The sequence below is a fragment of the Esox lucius genome, chromosome 12 (assembly GCF_011004845.1).
Source record: "Esox lucius isolate fEsoLuc1 chromosome 12, fEsoLuc1.pri, whole genome shotgun sequence".
NCBI classification, from domain to species: Eukaryota; Metazoa; Chordata; class Actinopteri; order Esociformes; family Esocidae; genus Esox; species Esox lucius.
Genome location: NC_047580.1, coordinates 4,361,484 through 4,388,619, shown reverse-complemented (window position 1 = coordinate 4,388,619; position 27,136 = coordinate 4,361,484). Strand labels below are relative to the sequence as shown.

At 41.2% G+C, this 27,136-nt stretch overlaps 1 protein-coding gene and 1 long non-coding RNA gene across 5 annotated transcripts in view; one reads left to right on the top strand and one right to left on the bottom strand.

The window, feature by feature from the left end:
* Positions 1-27,136, top strand: part of bsna (bassoon presynaptic cytomatrix protein a) — a 211,151-nt gene that overhangs the window by 36,240 nt on the left and 147,775 nt on the right. The window lies entirely within an intron of this gene.
* On the bottom strand, positions 4,828-6,339 carry LOC109616439. Its single transcript, XR_002197580.2, has 3 exons — positions 6,122-6,339; positions 5,710-5,937; positions 4,828-5,562 (listed from the first exon to the last, which is right to left on the bottom strand). It is a non-coding gene; the product is annotated as an uncharacterized LOC109616439 (long non-coding RNA).

The following is a 27,136-nucleotide window of genomic DNA, read 5'->3' as shown; positions in this document are numbered from 1 at the left end:
AGACATAATCTGCATTCCTTCAACTAGAGTTCCCCAGTGTTCCCTCTGTATGGATGTAGGGAACATAACCTTTTCCATTTTCCAGAGAATCTCCTTGTTATAGTGAGTTTAACTAATTATCATTGGCAAAATGGGGAGCAAACCAGCATAGCCACCAGTCTAGGCCATATTGCATTACATTAATTAATGTGAAGGCAAAAAAAGAGTCCATTTGTAAATTGTACTGTACAGTGGGGCAAAAAGTATTTAGTCAGCCACCAATTGTACAAGTTCTCCCACTTAAAAAGATGAGAGAGGCCTGTAATTTTCATCATAGGTACACCTCAACTATGAGAGACAAAATGAGAAAAAAATATCCAGAAGATCACATTGTAGGATTTTTTATGAATTTATTGGTAAATTCCTCGGTAAAATAGGTATTTGGTCACCTACAAACAAGCAAGATTTCTGGCTCTCACAGACCTGTAACTTCTTCTTTAAGAGGCTCCTCTGTCCTCCACTCGTTACCGGTATTAATGGCACAGTGCCAGACGTGTCCCCCTGCTTAAGCCAGTACATGTCCAGGCCTGTCTGAGGTTTGCTAGAGAGCATTTGAATGGTCCAGAAGAGGATTGGGAGAATGTCATATGGTCAGATGAAACCAAAATAGAACTTTTTGGTAAAAACTCAAATCGTCGTGTTTGAAGGAGAAAGAATGCCGAGTTGCATCCAAAGAACACCATACCTACTGTGAAGCATGGGGGTGGAAACATCATGCTTTGGGGCTGTTTTTCTGCAAAGGGACCAGGACGACTGATCTGTGTAAAGGAAAGAATGAATGGGGCCATGTATCGTGAGATTTTGAGTGAAAACCTCCTTCCATCAGCAAGGGCATTGAAGATGAAACGTGGCTGGGTCTTTCAGCGTGACAATGATCCCAAACACACCACCCGGGCAATGAAGGAGTGGCTTCGTAAGAAGCATTTCAAGGTCCTGCTCTAGAGATCTGCATGGAGGAATGGGCCAAAATACCAGCAACAGTGTGTGAAAACCTTGTGAAGACTTACAGAAAACGTTTGACCTCTGTCATTGCCAACAAAGGGTATATAACAAAGTATTGAGATTAACTTTTGTTATTGACCAAATACTTATTTTCCACCATCATTTACCAATAAATTCATAAAAAATCCTACAATGTGATTTTCTGGATTTCATTTCCTCATTTTGTCTCTCATAGTTGAAATGTACCTATGATGAAAATTACCGGCCTCTCTCATCTTTTTAAGTGGGAGAACTTGCACAATTGGTGGCTGACTAAATACTTTTTTGCCCCACTGTATGTATTTACCACAATTTCAATTAAAGAACAAACTGGTTAAAATCAGTCATCTTAATATAGTAAGGACCTTTATTCACAGTATCATACAACTGCCATTGTATCACAATAAAATGATAAATGTTTAGTAAATACACCAAGGTTTTGACTTTAGTCACTGTCAAGCAGCATATAGCACCTTTTTCAGTTTCAATATTATGAACCACTTTGGCTCATTATGAAAATATGCATACATTTTAACAAAGTATAATGAATGCCATTCCTCTATGTAAAAGTATTTAAAAGAAACGACTAGATACCGTAATAGACAGGAAACAATACAAATATATCAGTTAGATGTAAATGCTAAATGCATATTACCAACTATAATTTTTTCATTTATGTAAATATATTCACATGTATTTAAGACATTAAAATATATTAGAAAATTGACAAAATTGAATATGTAAATATGTATGAAATATATGGCCATACATAAGTAATACATATAATACATTAGTATATGTTTTAAAAAATATAGGCACATTAAAAATATGTTTTAAAAACATATATAATACTTCCATGTGGGACCATTCACCATCAGGGAAAATACATTCATTTAACTAATTAAATGAATAGTTTTGCCAAATAATGTATTTCTTCATACATTTTCAATTGTATTTAATGCATAAAATACATTTGTAAATGTATTTGGAACATTTACTTTTGAAAATATTACTTTGCAATATAATTTGGCCAATAACTTTAATAATAAGAAATTTCTTCACACAAGGAATTCAGTGTGGAGGTAAGGGGTTAGTGGAGAGAGGGATTTGGACTGCTGTAGATCTATCTAGAGAACCAGCAACCACTAATCCTTCCCTCCACAGACAGTGGAGAAGAACAGAATTGAATGATCTGCCGATAATGACCCGTTTGATTGAAGCTGACAGTATATTCACAGCATCTTCAGAATGCAAATTTCTAATTGATTCCAAGCAGTACTTCTTTATTCCAGGCTTACCGTCCTTGAACGAGGAGACAGTCATATCTGAGATTTAGGAAGTAATATAGCTATTAGTCTATCTCCATGCCCTCCTTGTCCAGCCTTGTGTAATTCCTACATTTCATGCAGTCTCTGTAATGAACTGTGGCTTTTTTATTAATCAAAGGAATCACTGGTTATTTCTGTGACTAGGCAACAGCTGTTAATGTGCTTCAATCCTCCTCTGTTCCTCCATCTCACCGCTCACTTGTTCATTAACAGATCAAGTCAATGGCATTTCTCACCCAGATCTAACATGAGCTCAACCTGATTAGATTCTTATTTCATTTGCATCCACTAACATTTTCGGCATGTTAAAATGCCATTGGCATAGCTTACATAGAGCTTATGACGCCAGGGATGCTTAGCAAACATTGTTATATCCACAGATCACAGTACATTTAGTGTATAGTAACACTAGGTGCATGTGCAATCTTGTCTTTTATGATGTTCTGTATCTTGATTATGTTACTATGTGCGGCAAAAACATTTTTGCAGGGTTTTCACATATCAATGGAGAATTCAGTTACAAGAAATACATTAGGTTCTAGCTTGTTTCAGCTCTCCTGCCAACTCGTTGGCATGACCGTGTGATATTTGGCATTAAAATGACTGCCAATGTGCTGGCAACAGAACCCAATCAGGTCTGGGAGCAAGCTACATCTAAACCACTTTTTTAGCCCAAAACCCCAGTACCAGTATTCTCAAAGTAATGAAGCAACAGCTATATGGCTCCCCCCTTCTGCCTTGTGTTTATTGTTATTTTTAACTGCATGCTCATTTTAGACTGTGTGCACACATTGCTGTTAATAGGTGTGCATTCAGAGTCATTAGCCTCCAGCAGAAATCATCAGCTACTATACCTACCCCTTCTCTTCCCCTCTCTCTCAATCTCCCTCTCCTATTTTTTAGTGTCTCAACCGCTTTCCCTCCTTCCTCCATGGCTACTGTTGCTGTACTGGCCTGTCACCCATAGAAGACCAGTCACCGACTAGCCCTAGACACCTTTTACTCATTTACTCCAGGTCTAATCTCTCAGAGGACTTGTACAAAGGCAGACAGGTGTCAGTCAGAAAACAGATGTGAAGAGAGGAGCTGAATCCCTTTGGATCTAAGCCAGTCAATATAGATTCCTTTGACTAGTGCCACAGAATCCTAGTTCTGCGCTGCCCTCCCTCTCCCTTCTTTCTTTCCCTCCCTTCCCCTCCATCTGTCTCTCAGTGCCTTGGCGTGGATGACCTAGTATTATTTTTAGAGGAAGTAATAATACCAATTGATACTTATTTGTTTAGTAAATATATTATCCCAATTAGACACTTATTTCTTAAATGGCATTGCATTAGAATCACATCCAACATGATATCATTTTGGTATAGCAGTGGTCAGATATTCTCATTCTACAGCTACATTTCATTTTGTCTTTATATTGGCATAAGACAAAACGTCTTAAGTGTATGTAAAATATTTGTACTAATATTTTAAGTCGAATTTTGTCATTTCCAACCAATTTCTGTTTACAAAATTTCGATGATCAGATAAATATTGTCACAATTGCTCGATTCAAGAGGAAAAATGCTTGGTAATTTGTTGCTAAATAGGCTGCAACTAAGAAAATTGTGCTTTTCTAATGTACTGTAGGTAAATATAATTTGAATATAGCCGATCTACTTTGTGATTGGTTAATGGATGCAATGAAGTCTTATAGGCCGTACTTTACGCATAAGTACAGTTTCATAGCAACAGCAAAATAACAAAATTCATTGTTGATTGCAGAGACATTACATTATAATCTCTCTAGATGGCTCTGGATTGAATTGGCCGTGATAATTCTAATATGTTACATGTTTATCTTCTGTTTCATAGCAACCACAGAAGGACAACATGATTGGGTATTGTTTCGATCCAGATCCTTACAAATTTTTAGGTGGGCCAATGAGTAAATTGGTCAGGCCAAGGCCCGTCCAGGCCCAAAAGTTCAGCCACCAATGATACAGAGCTGGCTAGCGACAAAAATACATAGTCATGTTATTTGATTATCATTAATGCCCTCACTGGTTTAACTGTGTTGACATTCCCGGAACCTAGTAACTCAGAACCTAGTAAAAGCAAGAGACAGGAAGTCATATGGATTGTTTACTTTTCCCCCCATACTAAATCGTTTTCGTTACAACTGTACATCTAGAGATGCAGATTTACACTAGGAAATCCCCCGGCACTAAGCGGGTAGTTAAGTAGTTGCCATTTAGTTAGCCAGCTAGCAAATGTGAGTAAATGTACTAGCTAGCTATAATGAACTTAATGAATGTTATCCAAAGTTAGTATATTATTGTTATACAGTCTGTGTAATTATTTGCATATTGCAGTGGTGCAGCAAATCCTACAACAAAAGAATGTTTACATAAAAGTTTTATCGAGCTATAAGACTGTGGAAAACATGCCTAAAAGTGTGGAGATTAAAACAAGTTTTTGGGAGGGAGGGCGGTTCAGTACAACAACGTTCTCAAATGTTGCAGCTAGAAATTAAAAAAACAGAACAAATGTGATTCCCTTTCTACTTAGTAAGGCATATTTGTATTACAAAAGTATATTTCTACCTAATTGTTCTGTAAAGGGTTAGGCCACAGGGAATATACACAGAGCGTGTGTTCTACGGCCCTAGTGGGTGTTTTAGTCAACAAAAGAGAAGTGGAAGGGGAAGAGGTGAGGGAGAAAATCAATGGAAAACAAACAGCTGTGAGGGGGAGGCAGCGTTGTATGTGTGGCGGCCTCCCGGTGGCGGTTTGGGAGCTATGGGCTCCGGTGGTTGCTGTCTCTGAGGCTTCTCCACCCTTCTTTCAGAGGTCTTCTCTCTCCATCCTGGGGTCCCATCTTGCTGGGGCTCTGCCACGTGAGAGCAGAAAGAGCTGCCCTCCTACTGCCCTCAGTTGCTGCCGCTTCCTCCTCTCCAGCTCCATATTTGAGCCAACTTCTCTGGCTCTGCAGCTTTTCTTTCATGTCTTCCCCTCGCCTGCAGGAGTCTCTTAATACCTTCATTGACAAAGTCCCAATGAGTTGCAAGCTAGGCAGGGACAGGGCTGCCCCTACTGGTGGCTTCTAGAAGGTTCTCAAACGTTCGGGGGATTGTTTGGATGCTGATGTAACAGACGTGTTCCCACTACAGTTCATAAAACGCAGTCAACGCAGCTCAGATTGTTCCAATATCACTCCAACATTGGGTAGTACCCTAAACAAGTCAGAGTAAAGATGGAATGTATTAAATCGAGAAAACCTGCAAAACCGCTTTCACCCCAACAATTTGTTTCCTATATATTACACTGAAATAATTACTACTTTCATTTTCTGGAGAAAAAATACCAATGACTTCGAATACCTCTTGTACAGAGGCATTTCATGTCCCATCTGTCTCTTACATAGCCTCCGCAGACCCGGGGACCCAAGAGTGTGGGCCGAAATATATCCAAGGGAGTTTAATTTCAGCCCTTGTTATCCCTCTCTCCCAGAGTGTAGCATGCCGATGCGGAGGTATCTCCTTCTACCGTCAGACTAGCGCAGCACCTCTGTCACAGCAACTATACTCACTTTCCCACTTACAAGGTCACTGTTTGTCACCAGAGAGGATGGGGGGGGGGGGGTAGAGTGAGGGATAGATATAGAAACAATCTCAGATTTATTCTGGCAGAAAGACATTTTAGGATACTGAACATGAACATCCTTCCTTAACAAAGAAGTGAGAAGTTTTACATTATAAACTAGGTTCAGAAACAACAGCATGTTATTCTCACCCAGCAGTGTTAAGAAGGATTCATGGGCCACCGTTTGCTCTCAATAACTGAAGTCCGGCCCCAGTGACCTAGCCAAGATAGTTCTGTGAAGGTATAGGAAACCAAGCCTAATGAACAGAGAGTGGTCCGCCTGAGAGTAGAGAAAGACTTCAGAGAACTTGTTTGCAATATGCAGAGTATGACAAAAGTGAACATGTGTATGTGTGCTCACGGCAGCATCTGTGTTTTTTGTAGAAATGGTAGGTTAGCCAAGGAGATGGAGAGATAGAGATTGACTGGCAAGAAGTTGCCAGTCAATCTAATAGATCTAATAGATTTAGTCCCAACTAAACGGGAAGTTCACCCATTTTTCACATGTGCAATGCCCTACACAATTTTATCTGCAACAAAATACAGAAAAAGATTTAGAACAGAGAAGATTTGCATGGCCCCTCAGTAAAATGTGACATCCAATTTCAGTTAAGCACACAGTGGATGAAAATAAGCCCACATGTAAAAATGGGTGAACTATCCCTTTAAGCATATTGAAGTGACCCCTAAAAAAAGATTTAAAAAAATAGAAGCTTATTGAAGTGAGTTCTTTTGATGTTCCCTGGCTCACTTCTTAGAGTTGATAGGGATCTGCTTCACAAATCCTGCCTGCCATAAACAGCCCCATTCAGCAGCTCACTCTCTCTGCTGCAGACAGCCTCTCACTCGGCAGAGTGAGAAATAGTGAGGGGGGGGGTGAGGGTTAAGACTACTGTGATGCAGTGTCAAACTAGACGGTAACTTTCTTCAAACATTGGGCTTTTATCAGAAAACTTGCAACTTCCATGTAAGGAAACAATCATTTAGAATGGTAGCTAATGAATTCTAAAACTGTTCTAAAATGATAGAGTGCATTTTTGCATGGTAATTATATCGCTGTTTCTTTCTTTTCAGCCTCTTGTCTCTCTCTCATACATGTCACTGAAAAGATGACTTAGTGTGGGAATGTTTAAAAGAGACAATGATTGGTTATCAGTATCTGGTCCACTTGGGTTAGTACATGTGCCTACACATGCCTTAATTAAGCACTGAAAGCATTGAGGCAAACTTTATTGTAACCCTTCATTCTGCTAAGGGAATATTCTAGCCCATTTAACAATCGCTATTTTTATTCCTCATAATGCATCAGTTTTCCTTCCAGAAGGGACACTCTCAACACCTGGCTGCATGTAGAGATATGTTGCTGGCAGGTTTATCCTACGTATCCTATATCCATGTTTCAGAGACAGAGAGAGTGCTTTGAATGTAGATTCTTCATAAAGGTTCTCCAGGAGCAACATGCAGTTAAAAAAGGATAATAATGATAATGACAAAGTAGATGGACATGATGCTCATGGTGAAGACAGGATAATGACACGGTATATATTTATCTCAATAATGATGATGACTAACATTATAATCATGGCCATTATGAGCGCTAACATTAGCAAGGTAGCTAGGTAGTCTTCTTTTCTCTCGCCTGTCCTCCCAGAAGGTAGTCAAGGTTGCACTCGGCCTTGGGACAAGGCTATCACGCCAGGAAGAGGAAGGAGGAATCATGCTAGTGAGAAGAGGGGGGAATCAAAAGCCCAGACGTCGGCACAATGCGCTGTGAAGCAGCAAGAAATCCTGCTTAAGCCCTCCAGTCATGTAACATCCTAGGCTAGCCATATACATACACCCATACTTCACCCTGAAATGAAACATCTTTGCTTGCTCTGCTGTACTAAATGAGGTCTCTCTCTCTCTTTCTGTTTTCTGCCTTCTTCCTCCTTATATTCTTCCTTCCACATGTCGATCATATTCCTCTTTCACTCTTCCAGTCCTGTTCCTCCTGTGTGTGCTGAATGTAGTGTCAACAGTTAGTATTGATGTGCAGATGCATGGGCGTGTTTTACAACTCATATTCCCTCTGTTGGGATTGTTTTTGAAAGTAACAACCACCCTGGCCAGGACTCGATTAAGTAGTAAAAAAAAACACGCTGGAGATAAATCTGTTCCACCGCAGATAAAAGGATGAAGAATCTCCCGTGACAATATGTGTGATGATATATTTATATTACAGCCAATGGAAATGTTTATCTCTTACAACTGATAGGAGTCATCCTATAGGTTGTGGTGTAGAACTAGGACAGCGGGAATCACTGCTTCACCTACAGGGAGATGTTAAGAAGCATATGCTGAGCTACATCTGTGGCTGCTGCTGGCAGTGTTTAGCCCACTGCAGGGGCCGTCTGTTCTCCTGATAGAGTGCAGGACAGCCAGTCCAACTGGAGCAGGCATCTGACTGGGCAGCCGCAAATTCAATTTTAAGGACCTCCTGACAGACAAAGAGGATTGAAACCCAGAGGCGCAGCACCGCAAGGCTTCTGTGAACACTTGTGAAGCAGACGTGACAAACCAGATTGGGGTTTGGGGTTTCACGATTCAATGGGTAGTGAAAAATGTCCTGAGTTTAGAATTTTACAAAAACAAATGTTAATACAAAAGCTAGACTTGACAAATGTCTTCAATAGCTGAAACACTCATTGCTATAATGTTGTGAAAGCTACAAAACTGATGTTTACATTTTTGTCATAAACAACTACACTTCATTAGGTCTTTTTGACCATAGGCCGAGCATGCTAATATCACCCTGATATTTCATACACGTGTGATTAGGGATGTCAATCGAAAAAGCAAGTTCTACCTTTCTTCTAAACCACCTGTGGTTGGACACTGCAGCTTGTCCAGTGGCAGTGGGCTCTTGGCTAGTAATAGCAAGTTCAACTATTTCTTCTTACTAAAAGAAGAAAGAACAAAGCTTTCAGCTTATTACGTTTATTTGAATCAGTAATGCAAAGCATGCAGGAAACCAAATAATTAAACATATATTTGTGACTGAAACTTTGGTCAAAGACAAGTAAACAATGTATATTTTTTCATTGCTATGTATAAAAAATAAGATAATTGTGGATACATTTAAAACAAGTTGTTGTTACTGTTGTCACTGAACATGCTTGTGAACGGCTTTTGGCAGAATGCTTTCAGAGTTGACCAACGCAAGACTAACAAGCACAAAAATAGGTTCAATAATTCATTCTAAACATACTTTCTTTTTTTAATGTGTCCTGCACCACAGTATGATTTTTTTTCTCTGTGCACATTAAAGAGCTTTTGATTAGAGAACATTTCTGTTGCTGCTGAGCTGGGGGAATGCTTATAAATCTGTCTCTTGGACTCAATGAATGAGTCACTCAAATGAAAATGTATTATGACTCTCAAGTCAGTTAAAAGTTTTTCTAAAGGCTGCTCACACTCCTTGCTCCGGTCAAACACTATACCTTGCAATTTACTGTATTTTCCTTTTTCTGAATAAGAGTACTCGCAAAATAATTGCTAGTGTGTTCAAATTAACACCTAAGAAACTAATGGGTTGGGTACCATTGGATTTGGTACTCTGGTTATCCAGTTAATCACTAATTATGTTTTTTTTATATATTTATGTCAAATAAATTGCAATGGAACGGGGTTGCCAACTGAATTTAATCAACTGCATTTCAGTGGCGTTGATACCTAAACAGTAGACTCACATTTTTACTTGATAGGTCAGTGAAGCTAAGCAGCTAATAGTCACAGTTCTGGGGACAGCTTAATGATCAGTGAGGTGTTGTTCATTAGATAACCTTGCAGGTGTGGTTTTGTTCCTGTGTTACATTTGCGGGGGGGGGGGGGGGGGGGGGATTATGGCTTAATTTAGCCCAGCGGAACTATCACAGAGAGGCTACCCATGCAGATGCCCCTCTTGGCCTGCTCTTCTTGGCACTGACCCAGCCTGATCCTCCTATGCCTCCGGCCGGGCCTGTCTGCCACAAGGTACTGCCAGCACACTACAGGATGGAACTGGACCGGAGACTAGAAAGAGGACTAGTGAGAGATAAATGTAGGGAGAGAGAGGAGAGTAGATACGGAAAGCTATAAATAATCAGCAATACAGCAATTTCCAGGAAATCTAGTTTTATTCCTTAAAGTTAAATTTTTTTCCTGTGTACTATACTGAATGAAGTGGGTTTTAATGCATGTGTGTACATTAGAGTGAAGTACATCTTATGCTATGTGGATCCCTGTATCTTATCATCCCAAGATCATCATCCAAAGCTTTCCTCAGGGATGGGGTCCCTGGTCTATGTCTGCTACCAGAAGATTTTCATGTCAAGTCACTGACTGAATCAAGTACTTCTAATGTTATAATGGTTGTGGGCTGTGTGCTGGAAAGTACAACAATTCAAACCAATGCTGACTGTCAAGCTCTGACTCTGTTAGTCTCTCAGCAGCCTGAGTCTGGGTAGAGAATTGCTCCTACTTACCTACCTACTTACAGTGGGGAGAACAAATATTTGATATACTGCCGGTTTTGCAGGTTTTCCCACTTACAAAGCATGTAGAAGTCTGTCATTTATCATATGTACTCTTCAACTGTGAGTGACGGAATCTAAAACAAAAATCCAGAAAATCACATTGTATGATTTTTAAGTAATTCATTTGCATTTTATTGCATGACATAAATATTTGATACATCAGAAAAGCAGAACTTAATATTTGGTACAGAAACCTTTGTTTGCAATTACAGAGATCATACGTTTCCTGTAGTTTTTGACCAGGTTTGCACACACTGCAGCAGGAATTTTGTCCCACTCCTCCATACAGACCTTCTCCAGATCCTTCAGGTTTCGGGGCTGTCACTGGGCAATACGGACTTTCAGCTCCCTCCAAAGATTTTCTATTGGGTTCAGGTCTGGAGACTGGCTAGGCCACTCCAGGACCTTAAGATGCTTCTTACGGAGCCACTCCTTAGTTGCCCTGGCTGTGTGTTTTGGGTCGTTGTCATGCTGGAAGACCCAGCCACAACCCATCTTGAAGGCTCTTACTGAGGGAAGGAGGTTGTTGGCCAAGATCTCACGATACATGGCCCCATCCATCCTCTCCTCAATACGATGCAGTCGTATCCCCTGTCCCCTTTGCAGAAAAGCATCCCCAAAGAATGATGTTTTCACCTCCATGCTTCATGGTTGGGATGGTGTTCTTGGGGTTGTACTCATTATTCTTCTTTCTCCATACACGGCGAGTGGAGTTTAGACCAAAAAGCTCTATTTTGTCTCATCAGACCACATGACCTAATCCCATTCCTCCTCTGGATCATCCAGATGGTCATTGGCAAACTTCAGACGGGCCTGGACATGCACTGGCTTGAGCAGGGGGACCTTGCTCGATGATGGCGTAGTGTGTTACTAATGGTTTTCTTTGAGACTGTGGTCCCAGTTCTCTTCAGGTCATTGACCAGGTCCTGCCGGGTAGTTCTGGGCTGATCCCTCACCTTCTTCAAGATCATTGATGCCCCACAAGGTGAGATCATGCATGGAGCCCCAGACCGAGGGAGGTTGACCGTCATCTTGAACATCTTCCATTTTCTAATTTCTCACCAATCTGCTTGCCTATCGTCCTGTAGCCCATCCTTGCCTTGTGCAGGTCTACAATTTTATCCCTGATGTCCTTACACAGCTCTTTTGTCTTGACCATTGTGGAGAGGTTGGAGTCTGTTTGATTGAGTGTGTGGACAGGTGTCTTTTATACAGGTAACAAGTTCAAACAGTTGCAGTTAATACAGGTAATGAGTGGAGAACAGGAGGGCTTTCTTAAAGAAAAACTTAAAAAAAGAGCCGGAATTCTAACTGGATGGTAGGTGATCAAATACTTATGTCATGCAATAAAATGCAAATTAATTATTTAAAATTTTGATTTTCTGGATTTTTGTTTTAGATTCCGTCTCTCACAGTTGAAGTGTACGTATGATAAAAAGTACAGACCTCTACATGCTTTGTAAGTAGGAAAACCTGCAAAATCGGCAGCATATGAAATACTTGTTCTCCCCACTGTACCTTGCTGAAATGATCCAGACATACATACCTACACGTAACATACGATCGCATGATGCAGGCCTTTTAATTGTACCTAGAATCTCTCATCCAGAAGCCGGAGGCAGGGCCTTTTCTCATAGAACTCCAATACTGTGGAACAATTTGCCTATCAAGGTTAGAAATGCAAACCCCAGGGGCGTGAAGGTGACCAGAAAAGCTTGATACTGTCCACCCTTGCTGTCTTTCCAGGTGGGCTCTCATCGCCATTGGGTTGCCCTCCCTCCAATGCCTCTCGGGAGTGGAGTCACCTGGACTAAGTTTAAATAGACTCTAGACTCAGCCCACACGCATTTATATAATCTTAATATGTTCACTTGGCACAGCCAGAAGAGGACTGGTCACCCTTCTGAGCCTGGGTCCTCTCTAGGTTTCTTCCTAAACTTTGGCATTCTTAGGGAGTTTTTCCTAGCAACTGAAATTCAACACTACTGTTGTTTGCTCCTTGGGGTTTAAGGCCAGGTGTTTTGTAAAAGCACTTTGTGACATCTGCTTATGTAAAAATGGCTTTATAAATACATTTGATTTATTGATTGAGAATCACTGCTGGGCTGGAACAATGTGCTGCATATGGAAGTCTTTGAAAGTTGCATCTGTTTGTCCTCACATGATCTACACATGGACACACACACACTCACCCTTAATTTCCTTAATCCCCAAATGTAAGATAACCCTAACTCCCCCAAATTATAATCCTAAATCTAAACCTAACTGGTAACACCTTACCCTAATCAAATTCTAACCCTAATCTTTAACATTTAAGACTAAAATTATATTTTTTTTGTTTCTGAGGACTGGCCAGAGGTCCTCAGCTAGATGTTCCATGGTTTACCCCCCATTAGTACAGTAAAACATGTACACTCACAAACACATAAACACATGGACAAATTGATACCTGGCCCACTATTCTGCCCTCGCAATGCTTTACCCTGCAGAACTAGTATGGAGCCAAATTGAGCTGTAAGAAAAGTAAAACGTAATATTTCAGAGTATGAAAAAAACGAATTCAATATATTTTTTTAAAATAGATTCAAGCTTGGAAAAAGTGTATGCTAAAATCATTAAATGGATTTTCGCATCCGATCTTAAAATGTCTTTCCTTCAAACAAAAATTTTCCACTTTCGTTCGAATCATGTTTTCTCAAAACCATGTTTTGGCGTGGAGGCGGGGCTTTATCTGGGCATGAATTCCGATTAGTCATGAATCACACCATTATAAGGTGAAAATCATAGCCTGTTTGAAGGAAGACATTCTAAGATCGGACACGAAAATCCATTTAATGATTTTAGCATACACGCTTTAATCTACTTTTTTCATACGAAAAATTCTTAGCTAATTAATTCTTAGCTAATTACTATTTTTCCATCGTATTAATTTAGCATAAAATACCAGGCCCCGGGTATTCCGTCGAGCTAGGTATGTATATTTGTATAAATATTTATATATACTGTTTTACTAGTGTTAGTTATCACAATGCGCTTAATATTGCTTTCTGTATATAACAACGGTACCCAACAAGCTAGATAGCTGAAACATAAAACAACTCCTACTGCATGTACTGCTAGCTAATGTACAGACATAAGCTTTTAGTCGACTCTTACCTTTTTTTGTAGTAACAAAATTACTTCGACTGTTGTCGCGTTTTCAGTAGCCATTTCCATGGCTTGGCAAGTTGAATAGAAATTGTAGGAATGCATTCTCGACGCTTTACTGAAATGTTAGACTTTGATTCCAACCGCCATTAAAACACATAGACTGTATATAAAATGGACGACGCCCTTTCGCTCTTTTCCATTGGTGAAAAATGAAGCCACCAGTGTCCTGATACGGCGCTGACATCTTGGACATGCGTCTGCGCAGATAGCGATCTTGGGACCAGTTCTGCACAGTAGTTATGCGCAGTAGCGAGAAGGAAGTAAAGCCGTAAAGCCGCGAAATCAACGGCCCCACCCCTGTGCCCCGCCCTCACTCTCCCTCGCAGAATGCGCATACCGTAATCAATCGCGAGTCCAAGTACAGTACAACCTTTGCTTGTTAAACCTAGACGATATGTTATAGCCTAACTTACATCATGTTTAACCTTAATTTAGAATAGGCCTAATACAAAAATAATTGGTAACTTCTAGCTAACGATCACATGCTAGTTATTAACATGGCTATTAACGAGGCTTGTTGTCTTTTAGCTAACGTTAGCTAGCCCATTACATTTATTTACTAATTAAATAGCTTATAAATTTAACTTACCGAAAAAAATTCAAAGATCGATTGGAAATGCCAGGTCGGTTAGCACAATGTACTGCAGAACAACCCATTATGTCCGTGTGAAATTATATTAATTATAGAAATTTAGAGATTAAATGTAAAGTTCCAATCTCCTCAGTCCTCCGAAGATTCAGTGGCTCCTCGGCTCAGATAGCTGTCAATCACAGCTGTGAATCACGACGTCACACCACCGTTTTTAGAGAATTAAATAACTAACTAAAAACAAACTTATTTTAAAAACAAACTCTTGAATTTACATTAGCGTGATACAAACTACAGTAAATGACAGAAACCAGCTTCGGAAAAAATATATTTGAAGGGTAATTTAATTGTTTAGTTGGTCTCGCGTCCCATTGAATAACATGGGGAGGGCGGGGTTTATGACCTATACTGGGACCACTCACCAGGGGGCGATCGAGACGTTTTGGCTTCACTTTTCAGGGCTTGTGCGGCACCCTTGTTAAAACACAATTGCGAAGTGAAAAGTTCTTGTGAGTACAAAAAATGAGCGTGTTTGTAGTGAACTCCAATCCTCTTAATTTCACTGGTCATTTAAAACGATGGTTACTTTCGTAACCCCAGTTCTATGAGTGGAGCCTCGCCCATAGGGGCTTCGTTCCTATTGGTTTACCCTCTCTGCCAATCAGCAGTCACTGAAAATTTAAATATGCAAATAGCATTGCTCTAAGCCACCTGCCCCATGGCTATAAAAGCAGTGCACAGACCCCAATCTGCCTCCCGACATACCTTTCTTCACGAGAAAAGCAGTCAGTGACAGACCAGGGTCCGAACCCTATGGGCGACGCTCCACTCATAGAACTGGGGTTACGAAAGTAACCATCGTTCTATATCGTGAAGCTTTGCCCATAGGGGCTTCGCTCCTATTGGTTTAGGGCAAAACAAGCGAGCCCAAGATGTACTCCCTGTCTGTCACCCACCTCACTTAGAGATAAGTACCAAACCGGATGGCCCAGGGTTGGACACCACGCCACCGAGCCACTTCCATCCGACTCACACTAAGCACATACGGTTGCGTGCTGACCACAGCCCTCAACCGAATGCACACACAACACCAACCCAACTGGTACCTCCTTAATCAGTCCCTACTGAATCGGAGCGTCTGAGGCCAGCCCAGAGAACACGCCGAGACCCGGACTCGGCGCCCAAGGAGACGCTCAAGCGCAACAAAGGCGAGCGTCCCACACACAAGTGCACAGGCATACCGGAGCAGCGAACGGACCCATGCTAATGAGCCGTCCCAGTAGCTCGATGGACCCAACTCACACCCCAGACTCAGCCACGCTGAGCACAGAGTGGACCAAAATGCCTGTGGCCATGTCACGCAAGTAGAACCGGACAAACGGCGACGGTGTCCTCCAGGACGCGGCAGCACAGATGTCCTCCACCCCCACGCCCTTAAACAGTGCGGCCGAGGCCACCACCCCACGCGTGGAGTGGGCCCCGAACCCACTAGGCGTAGGGATACCACGTGACGCATAGGCAAGATCAATCGCCTCACACAACTAATGAGACAGACGCTGTTTCGACAACGGCTGACCCACCTTAGGGCCACCGTGACACACAAAGAGTTGTGGCGCGGTCCGCACCGCGGTCGTGCGTAGCATATACTGTGCCAAAGTGCGGACCGGGCACAGACGGTGCAACCTCTCCTCCCTCGCACCCGCATGGGGAGGGGGAGACAAACCCCCACAAGACTTAAGCGACAGCATCTTCAAAGGCACAAGCGTACACCTTCAGCGTGCCAGGGGACCTTTGCTGCTCAAAGAGACTCTGCAGGAACGACAGGACACTGCCGATGTCACAACAGAGGGGTCAACACCCCTGTCCTCAAAGACACCCCAGTGGCTAGAGCGACCACTTCCGCAGTCAGTCCCTGATGCCGCAGTCTGGCCCTTTCAGGAGCCAAGCCCGCAGCGGCTGGCCCAGCACAGGAAACGCCCCTATCGAGCCGTTCGCCTGTGACAATGCCCCATGGCGGTAAGGGATCGGCCACGGCGTCCCCACCGCCATCTGAGCCGCCTCCGCAAACCACAGGGCCCCCAGGCGAAAAGTGGCGATCAAGATGAGCGACAGCCCTTCTGACCGCACCCGAGACATGACCGGGAGAATGCACTGCAGAGGGGGAAAAGCGTACAACAGGACTCTCGGCCACGGCCGGTGAACCAATGCGTCCACGCCCAACGGGCGTTTTCATTATAGGAACTGTATAACTACACAAAAACTTTGCTGACTATAAGCTTCAGAAGCTACATTAAAGTAAGCCTAAAGTAAAGCTGTTTATGGTTATATTGCGATGGACGAACTGCACCAATAACGAACACATTGCCCTCGATTTTGATTTATATAGCGTTGTTCATACAGCGTAGTGGTTAACTATTCAACTGTGATTGGAGTCATTGTTTTCATTATAGGTACTGTTTGGCTATTAGCCATGTACAGTAATCTTTTTCTAATGGGTTGAATGTAGTGTAGGCTCTACAAGGTCAAAGTTGATGGCCTTCTCCTGTGTTCGCTAGGTACAGAAAAAGTGGACTGATGAACCTATTGGTGTTCTTTACGCATGCAGATGGTAAAGGTCTAGTGGAATGGTCTGCTGTATTGCTGTCAGTTTTGTACATAACCCCATTGGTCTGGAAGGGTGGAGTTTCTAATGTGAGTTCTAGGGGCCAGTTTAGATTTACCTATGAAAAATCCAACATGACATTGTTCATCAGATTCAAAAGCTTTCAGGTAGGCTACAGCTTCTATGGCTACAGTAGAGTCATCTGAATAGACCTGTCTTTTCTGTGGTAGGGCCGCAGATGTTTCGACTCCATCAACAATTCCATCCACCTATTCCATTTAGCTCCTTTCTCTGAGGAAAGAGGGGTATCCCACTCACTCTGATCAGAAGATAATTCTCTGATTAAAGCTTTACCTTATCATTATTGGAGCCACAAAGTCAAGGGTTCATAAAGGCTATTTACTGTGGACAAAATTCCTCTACACATGAAAGACTTCTAGTATGTGAAGCTATCTGTTTAATGGTTCCAGGAAATCCCAGGGCACCACTGTAGAGGATCCACTCCAAAAACTAGTTATTTTAAGTCTTTAGCGCAGTCCTCTATGGGAAAGGACACAATTATGTGTCGTTTAATTTTAGGTTCCACTAACATCTCATGAGTTTTCCTTGGGACGTTGATAGCCCATCATCGATACAAAGTGCTAAGGGTCTGACCTGTGTTCTCTTTCACTTTGTAGTGCTGTTCATCTCCTGTCTGTTTTACCCCAGAACAGGTCTTCATGGTATTTTCGGAGCAGAGTTGTCATTGATATTAAAAACATTAAAGAACTCTATCTTGGCCAGAGATTTGTTGATCTGCTCATCAAGCACTGCATACATTTTGACAGTTTTCTGTCTTTTCCCAACTGGATAGGCTTTGACTATACATATTTTGAATGATCTTAGATTGGCTGCCATGCCACAGATCTCAGTACACTTTGAAGTGTCCAGTGAAAGAGAACCTTCACTTTTCTCCCTGTCATGCTCTTTTTCTTCGGCAACTGTATCTGTATTTGAAGGGCCTGGACCAGTACGCAACGCCGCAAGATGCTTGACAATGTCGCACTGATTGACACCTTACAGTCTTTAGCTCTGTGTTGAGTTGACCCACTACATTTGTAAGAAATACAATTTTCTTTGAGATATAATTTGCATTCATCTAGAGTTTTTAATCTATACGCACAACACTTTTTAATAGGAACCCCCTTGTTATATATTGGGCAGTGACGGGATATCACTTGTCTTGCAGGATTTGGTTTTGTTGTCTGAGAGCTTAGATTGCACTTCTGTTTTGTGCACAGCTACTTGTGTCTTGCTGCTGTTCTTGGCTGGTTTCTCACTTTTCATGGACACCTGGGGGGGTGGTTGAGGTACAGAGAATGGGTAGGTTCTGATTTTTGCGTGATTCGTAATTAATCTCGAGAAAACCGAGAATGTTGGGTATGCTACCTAATATTTCACCCTGTATCTGCAACCCTGTGCTATTTATCTTGTAAATCAAATGGAAGTATCTCAACTATAGGATTTACTCCTCAGGTGTGTCCAGGTAAGCAAGGCCTGGGAGGTACCTTCCATTTCAGCACACTCTAGTTCTGCACACTGTCTATGCAATATTGAAAAGATTTAATAGGAACAATGTTTTGGTACAAGGACCTTCATCTGGTTATTTTACAAAACTGAAGAAAATGCCATCTTAAATAGATAGGTTCACTAACGTGAACTTATTTGGTGTCACTCCAGACAGATGTCACTCATTGAATCAAGAGTCATACATGATCACATAATGGCGTCATATGTAAAATACAAAATGTGCATTACACTTATGACTCACAGAAGGGACATTTGATCTACTGATTTCTGAGGAAATGTTGATTACTGTGTCTTTTAAAAGATGCACGTCCAAGGATGGTCTGTTCTTAGATGCTTTTCCTGTATAGTTTTTCAAGTTCCTATTAGATGTGTATGGGATATTGAAAATATGATTAGTCTTGGTATGGTAGCATTAATTTATCTTTATTTTTATTGTTCTTTATAATGACTATGGGCAATTTAAGTGTAATGCACATTTAATATTGTTCATATGACGCTATAATGTGATCATGTTTGACTCTACGTTCAATTAACGATGTCTGTCTGGAGCGACACCCAATTGGTCCACATTAGCCAACCTACCTATTTAAAATGGCCTTTATTTCTGTTATGTAAAATAACCTGATGAAAGTCCTGGTACCAAAACGTTGTCTCTATTAAATCATTTTGATATTGCAAGTGAGGTAGACTGTGTGAGTTATTTGTTCTACTATAGCCTGCCCTGGTCTTCTCTGATGCACCAGTCGACCTGCAGGTCTGCAAAAGTTTGGTTTATTTAGATTCAAAAGAACATTGCCAAGTTCCCTTAGTTTGTGATGGTCTTTGTTAGACAGTTTTGGAAATTCATCAGTTTCCTTTAACAGTGCATTCTCAATTCCTTTGGATGTGCAGCAGCATCCTCCAGTTGCAGCCAGACTATGGTAAGTCCAGCTGCTGCATTAAGGATATGGACAGATGTTATTCCCCCTAGCCACTTTGTAATTAGATCTAAGTCTTCCCTGGCTGTAATTCTATGGTCACATTTATGAATGATGTTTTCCATGCCCAATAACTTTCAGGACAAATTTTAGGAGCCCCGGATTCACCATCTCACAGCGGAGGGGCTAATTAGTGAGGTGTGGTTAAGGGATGTCTCCCTACGTCCAGTTCTTTGCAGAGCTCTCTCGCATTCTAACTCTACAGCTTGTTTGAAAACTGAGGCTTCAGCTGATGTAGACATGTAGACTTGCTTCAAGATCAGCTGTTTTAACATGTTGGCCTCTAGTTCAGCCTTTTGTTTCATCACACTAGCTTCTTTTTCAGCATAGGAGACTTGAGCCTTTTACTATTCTGCCCTAGCAATGCTTTCCCACACAGAACTAGACAGATAGCTAACAACAGGATCTTGTTGTACAAACACAGTGTATGAGCCCAGATGCTGTACTACTGATTAGTAATACTTTAGCAAATAGCTCAGCAGTGCTTTCTTTGATTCCACATTAAAATATGACATGTACAAACACCATTGTACAACACAGCATTTTAAACTGTAAAACCTTAATGTCAAGGAAAGTGAATATAATAACCCACATAAAATAGTATGCATTACACTTTGTTTAAATGTCACATTAGCAACACAGGCAACACTGAGGTAAACTAGCTAGCTACGTAGCTAACCATAAAACAGCTGACGACATAATAGAAAAACAATGTACGAGCATAAGAATGCACACGTAAGCAATTATATCACTAACACTATTCTCACTAGCCATATGTTTGAAATAACTTTCAAATTGGCCTTTTTCCAGGCTTAAATCATTGCACTGAAAAGCAGCGCCGTTGAATTGTTTTCAGATGTTTCCTTCTATGTAGAATAACTTTAACCCAACTTCCTGTTTTCGCTTAGTTTAATCTAAATAATGGGGCATGTAACACTGCGAAATCACTAGGGAATACAGTGAAATTCAATATGAAATATTACAGTAAAATAATATGTTGCCTTTTTTGAAAAGGATGGCAGCACACACTCTCCAGTATTGTTCTGGACTGTTCAGTATGTCCATTTTATGGATAGAGTTCTGTTTTGGACAGTACAGCATGTTCTATAGATGGGCTAGTGTTCAGTTCTGGACACTACGGTAGGCTATGTTTAGTAGATGGGCTATTGTTCTGTTCTGGACAGTTCTGTATATGTGTTCCATGGATTAGCAAGTGTTCCAATCTGGACAGTACAGTATGTTCTGTGGATAGATTATTGTTCTGATGTGGAGAGTGTCTCTGTCAGCAGCACGTCAACTGGGTTCCTATAGATGATGGGCTTCTGTTCTGGGGATCAGGTGTCATACATTATACATGAGCAGGACCCATCAACACCAGGCAGCCAGGCTCCACATGGGCTACAGAGGATCCAGACGCAGCCAGACACACTGTTTAAACACACACACGAATGCACATGTAACTGGTGTGAAATGCCTAGGTAGTTAGTGGTGCGCCCTAGATGTCATTTCGCTCATGCACTTTAAAGTAGTTTTTTTCACTTGCTCAAGCTTGAACAACTAATTGGTTCATGCCCGATTTTGGGTAAGGAGAGGAGGAACAAAAGCAATGCTGTTTCACCGATGTTGCTTGCCTGGATCAATCAATTTCTATCAGACCCCTATTGAAGACACTAACAGTTACTGGCCTTTGTGCATAGGCCTTTACTACAGTCTGTATCAACTACAATAGTGCTAAGAGCTACACTGCAGTTTGAACAGAGTTCATGCTGTTTTCATTGTCACTGATTATCATCTTTGGAAGACGAACAGTTCATATTATTTGTATTTTTGTCTATTTTCCTGACATGAAAATCAAACAGGTTGAATAGCATGGCTGTTTGATTGATAGGCATTGCCTATTCTAGGTACAATAAGTGTTTTCATGTTTTATGCCTGATGGTCTTTCTAGAAGATGTCTTTGTTGGTGTCTGTAGCAAGTCTGAGAGCAGGAATGTTTTGATGGTCAGCAAAGCTAGTCATGGACAGATTACATTCTTAATCAGACATCTTACTTCTTTGGCATCTCCCTGACTGCTGCCTGCACCATAATTTGATCTCAGATTCCTTCTGGGGCAAAAAGCTGACCCGTGATCAAGGAGTATAGCTTGAAAGGCAGACCTTAACTGGTTATTAATTATGACTATGATATGTTTTCTCAGAATCCATCAGTCTCACTTAACGGGAACACAATCTTCAAACCATCACGTTTACAACATGAAGAAAAAATTTGTACCAAATCCCAGTTCTGTCTTCCTCTCACTCTTCTTGGCTGGGTTCTGTTTAGGGTGTTGTTTTTCAGTACTACTGAAATTTACTATTGATTTGCCTTGACCTCTCTCATTGTGAGGTTTTTAACGATCAGCCAGTCAAGACAAAGTGCTGAGGCATATTTTTAATTAAGTAATGTTTGGGTAACACTGAGTGACATGGTAAGGAAGGACTGAGGAAGAGGGGTTACTTTGAGCCTCACGCAGCTGCCTGATCCCGCAAGCATTTAAACACTACACCGATATCAGTCTGGTCGGGCTGGGATTGAAACCGTTTTGGCACGGGGCGTTTCACAATATCAAATTTAAATTAAAGCTGCAAGCAGCGTTTCCGGGGGCCAAGCATGCTCTCACTAGAGAAATGTTTTGCTATTTAAAAATGCTCAATGCCACTAGTAGTCAGGATGTCCAATCGAAGAGGAGGAAATCAAAACAAAACAAAAAGACCTTGGATCCAGAAAAGGAACCAGGCCGCCCTAGTTCAGCCGATTAGAAGGTATGAATATTGTTGTCGCCGGCAGGTTTCAAATCCTGGTTTTCTATGTGACTGTATTTAATCATTAAGCTATTTAAACAGCAGACTGCAGCTTTTACTCAGCCATAAAATTTTTGCTTAAATAGCATGGACAACAGAACATTTATTAACAAAACTAAAGAGTAGTCTTGCACGAAGACTGTATAGCTAATAGCTATACAGCCTACTTATAACGAAATCAATGACTCTAATCACTCCATGGCTGGTTCCTTTTTTGGAAAACAATAACAGTATAAAGGGGGTCACGTAATACAATTATTCTATGAAAGGGGTCACGTAATACAATTATTCTTGCAAATAAATGAAAATCAAGGTATTTAAGATATGTATTGTGTGAAGGCTGAAAAGCACCTAGTGGATAAACATTTATGAGATACAGAATTTGGAATGTCTGAGAAGGGAATCGAACTGGGGTCACAATATTGAAGGACTGGGATGTTCCCACTACACCACAGGGCCTGCTGGCAGTCTGAATAGTCTCAACGGGTTGTGATCTATAATACACTAAATAACACACACACATGCATATTTTGAAAATCCTCCCGAAACATTTACAATAATATAACTTTTAAAGAAATGGTCCAGTCGTCCTTCGCTCCAATTGTCATCCAAATCCATTCAGCTGTTTCGGAGATGTCATTTAAGTGTGTTTTTATCAACGGCAAAATCGTGAGAAACATTGGTTATGTTTATAGCGCCCCCAAGCAGTATTTCTCCATGGGAGGTTTCCTGTCCATTCCTAGCAGACACTTTTACGAGTATTAGGGGTGTAACGATTTATTTTAACCACGATTCGATTCGTATCACGATTCGTGGTTGTCGATACGATTCAAGGCCGATAATGGTTAATTTAGAACGATACGATCCGAAACGATTCAGTGACCTGAAATCGATTCAGTATCTTTTCAGCCAAAAATTCAACCCGTCTGACTGAAATAAATACCTGGATACTGGACAGTGCAGGTGAAGTTTCCTAGATTCCTGTTGTTTCTTGTAAGGAAATCAGGTATCAATTATGGATATAAACAAACAAGTAAACAACAATTAATGGCAAATGCATTTTACATTTTATTTGAATAAAGTGCAACCAACACTTTAGGTTGAATTAACAGGAAGTTAAAATGTTCTGCTCTCATTTTCAATATTCAATACATTTTCAATAAAAGTACAGTAAGTGCAACCAACATTTCAACAGTAGGTTTACCTGCTACTTGAGCTTTTGTTTTTCAACATAAAAATACTACTATATTTCTATCAAAAATAAAGTGCAACCAACACTTTCCACACACTGGACCGCAATGGTGGCTTGATAATTTCTCGCTCGTCGGCTTCTTCTCTGCCATCTGCCATGCTATGTTTTGTTGTCTTTGCGCTGCTGCTGCTGGCCCGGGTCGATGACGTCACGGATAGGCAGACTGAATCGAGTAACGTTAATCGCCTTTATCATTAAAAGTGCTAAGAAAAAACATTCCTATAAAGTCTGACGTGCTTAAATCCAATGGGTTATGTCCTAGTATCGATACAATCGATTGATTACATTTTAAAACGATGTTAGATCGATATATGTCGTCCGGAAGGCCAACTTGTTGAGCACAGATCGATGTAGTTGGATCATAGGAATATAAATCGATAAATCGATGTAGTAGATGGATCGTTACACCCCTAACGAGTATGTTTCGTTTCGTAGCTGTTTGATGTTCCATTTGGGATTAATGGATGTCTAAAGTCATAGACCCGCCCAGCTCAATTTTATTCGCTGATTTCCGGCCATATTGTTTAAGATATCAAACAGCATGCAAATCCGTTTAGCAGTCTAAGAGGAGATGTTGTTAACGTGTTTTTCACCAAATTCAAAAATAAGGAAAATCCAAGGGGCAAATTTGAAAGACCCCAGAGACCTTTTTGGTCAGCATGAGAAGGGGTATATCTGGAACTTGGTTGCATGTGTCTACGACATTCGGTTCATGAGATCTGGGCTTCACTTTTTCCATTTTCGACTGAGTGCTACAGCACCACCATGAGGAGTATGGGTACCATGATGATCCTTCGGACCTTGGCTGTCTACAATAAGTTTGGAGTGTTTTGAACCAGAGGGGACAGAGTTTTAGACCTCTGAAAATGGCCCTGGAGAATAATAATAATAAAACATACAAACATAAGAGGGTTCCATCAACTTCGTTGCTTGGACCCCTAAACATTTTAATGAAGGAATAATAGCAAAGAGGTCAATGGATCACAGACCGTGGGGTTAGAAGAAAGATACTGTCACTGGAACAATGTAAGAATCTGAGACTGTTACAACACGTTTTTAGTGTAACAGACCAACAAAATACAGTGCAATCCATAAGTATTAGGACAGTGACTCAAGGCTATAGGCTATGTATTGGCTCCTCAACTGTTTCTTGGCCAGGTGTGTGTCACTGTATCGTTACTTCATCCACATGAGTGCTAATAAAATGTCTATCAATCAATCAATCAATGAAATGATTCTCATAAAGCGCTTTTTACATCAACAGTTGTCATAAAGCATTTTTATAAACACCCAGCCTAAAACCCCAATGAACAAGCAGCAATGGGGATTGATGTTGAGTGACTAGGAAAAACTCCCTAATAGTGTTGAAAATTTGGAAGAAACCTAGAAAGGAACCAGGCTCTGAGGGGCGGCCAGTCCTCTTCTGGCTGTGCTGGGTGAACATTTTAAGAGTACAAATTGAAATAATTAATAAATGCATGAGTCCACAGTCTATAAAACATCATGCTAGTCAGATGCATGAACAGATGGACAAGGACAATTGGGGTGGGGTGTGGAGGGGTCAGCGGAGTGATTAAGTGTAGTCACTGAGGTAAGTGACTACAATTAATCATAGACCATGCTGAAGAGAAGAGTCTTTAGACCCTTAAAGGGTTGCACTGAATCAGCGTCTCTAACCTTGATCGGCAGATCACTCCACAGTAGTGGAGCTCTGTGGGAGAAAGCCCTGCCTCCAGCTGTTTAGAAATTCTAGGTACAATTAGAAGGCCTGAATCTTATGATCTTGGGGTATATGTAGGTATGTATGGCTGAATGAATTCAGCAAGGTAAGTAGGAGAAAGTCCATGTAATGCTTTGAAGGTTCTCAGAGTGGCAGTGTCTCTCAGAAGTCAAGATAGGCAGAGGATCACCAATTCCCACAATGCTCCAGCGAAAAATAGTGGAGCAATATCAGAAAGGAGTTTCTCAGAGAAAAATTGCAAAGAGTTTGAAGGTATCATCATCTACAGTGCATAATATCATCCAAAGATTCAGAGAATCTGGAACAATCTCTGTGCGTAAGGGTCAAGGCCGGAAAACCATACTGGATGCCCGTGATCTTCGGGCCATCAGATGGCACTGCATCACATACAGGAATGATACTGTAATGGAAATCACAACATGGGCTCAGGAATACTTCCAGAAAACATTGTCGGTGAACACAATCCACCGTGCCATTCGCCGTTGCGAATATAGGTCAAAAAATAAGCCGTATCTAAACATGATCCAGAAGCGCAGGCGTTTTCTCTGGGCCAAGGATCATTTAAAATGGACTGTGGCAAAGTGGAAAAGGGTTCTGTGGTCAGACGAATCAAAATTTGAAGTTCATATTGGAAAACTGGGACGCCATGTCATCCGGACTAAAGAGGACAAGGACAACCCAAGTTGTTATCAGCACTCAGTCCAGAAGCCTGCATCTCTGATGGTATGGGGTTGCATGAGTGCGTGTGGCATGGGCGGCCTACACATCTGGAAAGGCACCATCAATGCTGACAGTTATATCCAAGTTCTAGAACAAAATATGCTCCCATCCAGACGTCGTCTCTTTCAGGGAAGACCTTGCATTTTCCAACATGACAATGCCAGACCACATACTGCATCAATTACAATGTCATGGCTGCATAGAAGAAGGATCCGGGTACTGAAATGGCCAGCCTGCAGTCCAGATCTTTCACCCATAGAAAACATTTGGCACATCATAAAGAGGAAGGTGCGACAAAGAAGACCTAAGACAGTTGAGCAACTAGAAGCCTGTATTAGACAAGAATGGGACAACATTCCTATTCATAAACTTGAGCAACTTGTCTCCTCAGTCCCCAGACGTTTGCAGTCTGTTATAAAAAGAAGATGGGATGCCACACAGTGGTAAACATGGCCTTGTCCCAACTTTTTTGAGATGTGTTGATGCCATGACATTTAAAATCAACTTAATTTCCCCTTAAAGTGATACATTTTCTCAGTTTAAACATTTGATATGTCATCTATGTTGTATTCTGAATCAAATACAGAAATTTGAAACTTCCACATCATTGCATTCTGTTTTTATTCACAATTGTACAGTGTCCCAACTTTTTTGGAATCTGGTTTTTAATAATATTGTGTGTGCCCTTGACAAACATGTTTAGTAAAGCTTTTGAGTAGCAGCAGCATGAGAAGAATGATTGATCAGATGTTACAATGACAGAAGGGGTTGGCGTGGCACGCACCCCTAGGAGTGAAAGCTAGGCAACGCCCTTGGTGCTGGGGGTGCTCCAGTCCCCCTAACGAGATTCCGGTAATACAGTTTGTCAAGAGGCAAATCATTTCATCCAACGGGCATGTCCCATTCATTTGTGTGGTTGTCCACAAAATATTAGCTAACGAACATTAGCATCACTAACTCGACGTAATGGGCTAGCTAATGACATAATTGCAATCTTTCAAAGTACATTTGATAATGGTTGAACAGACATCCCGGTTTGCCCGGGATTGTCCTGGTTTCAAGCTGGACAATTTCAAGCCAACAAATATCTGTAAAACACAGAAATGTC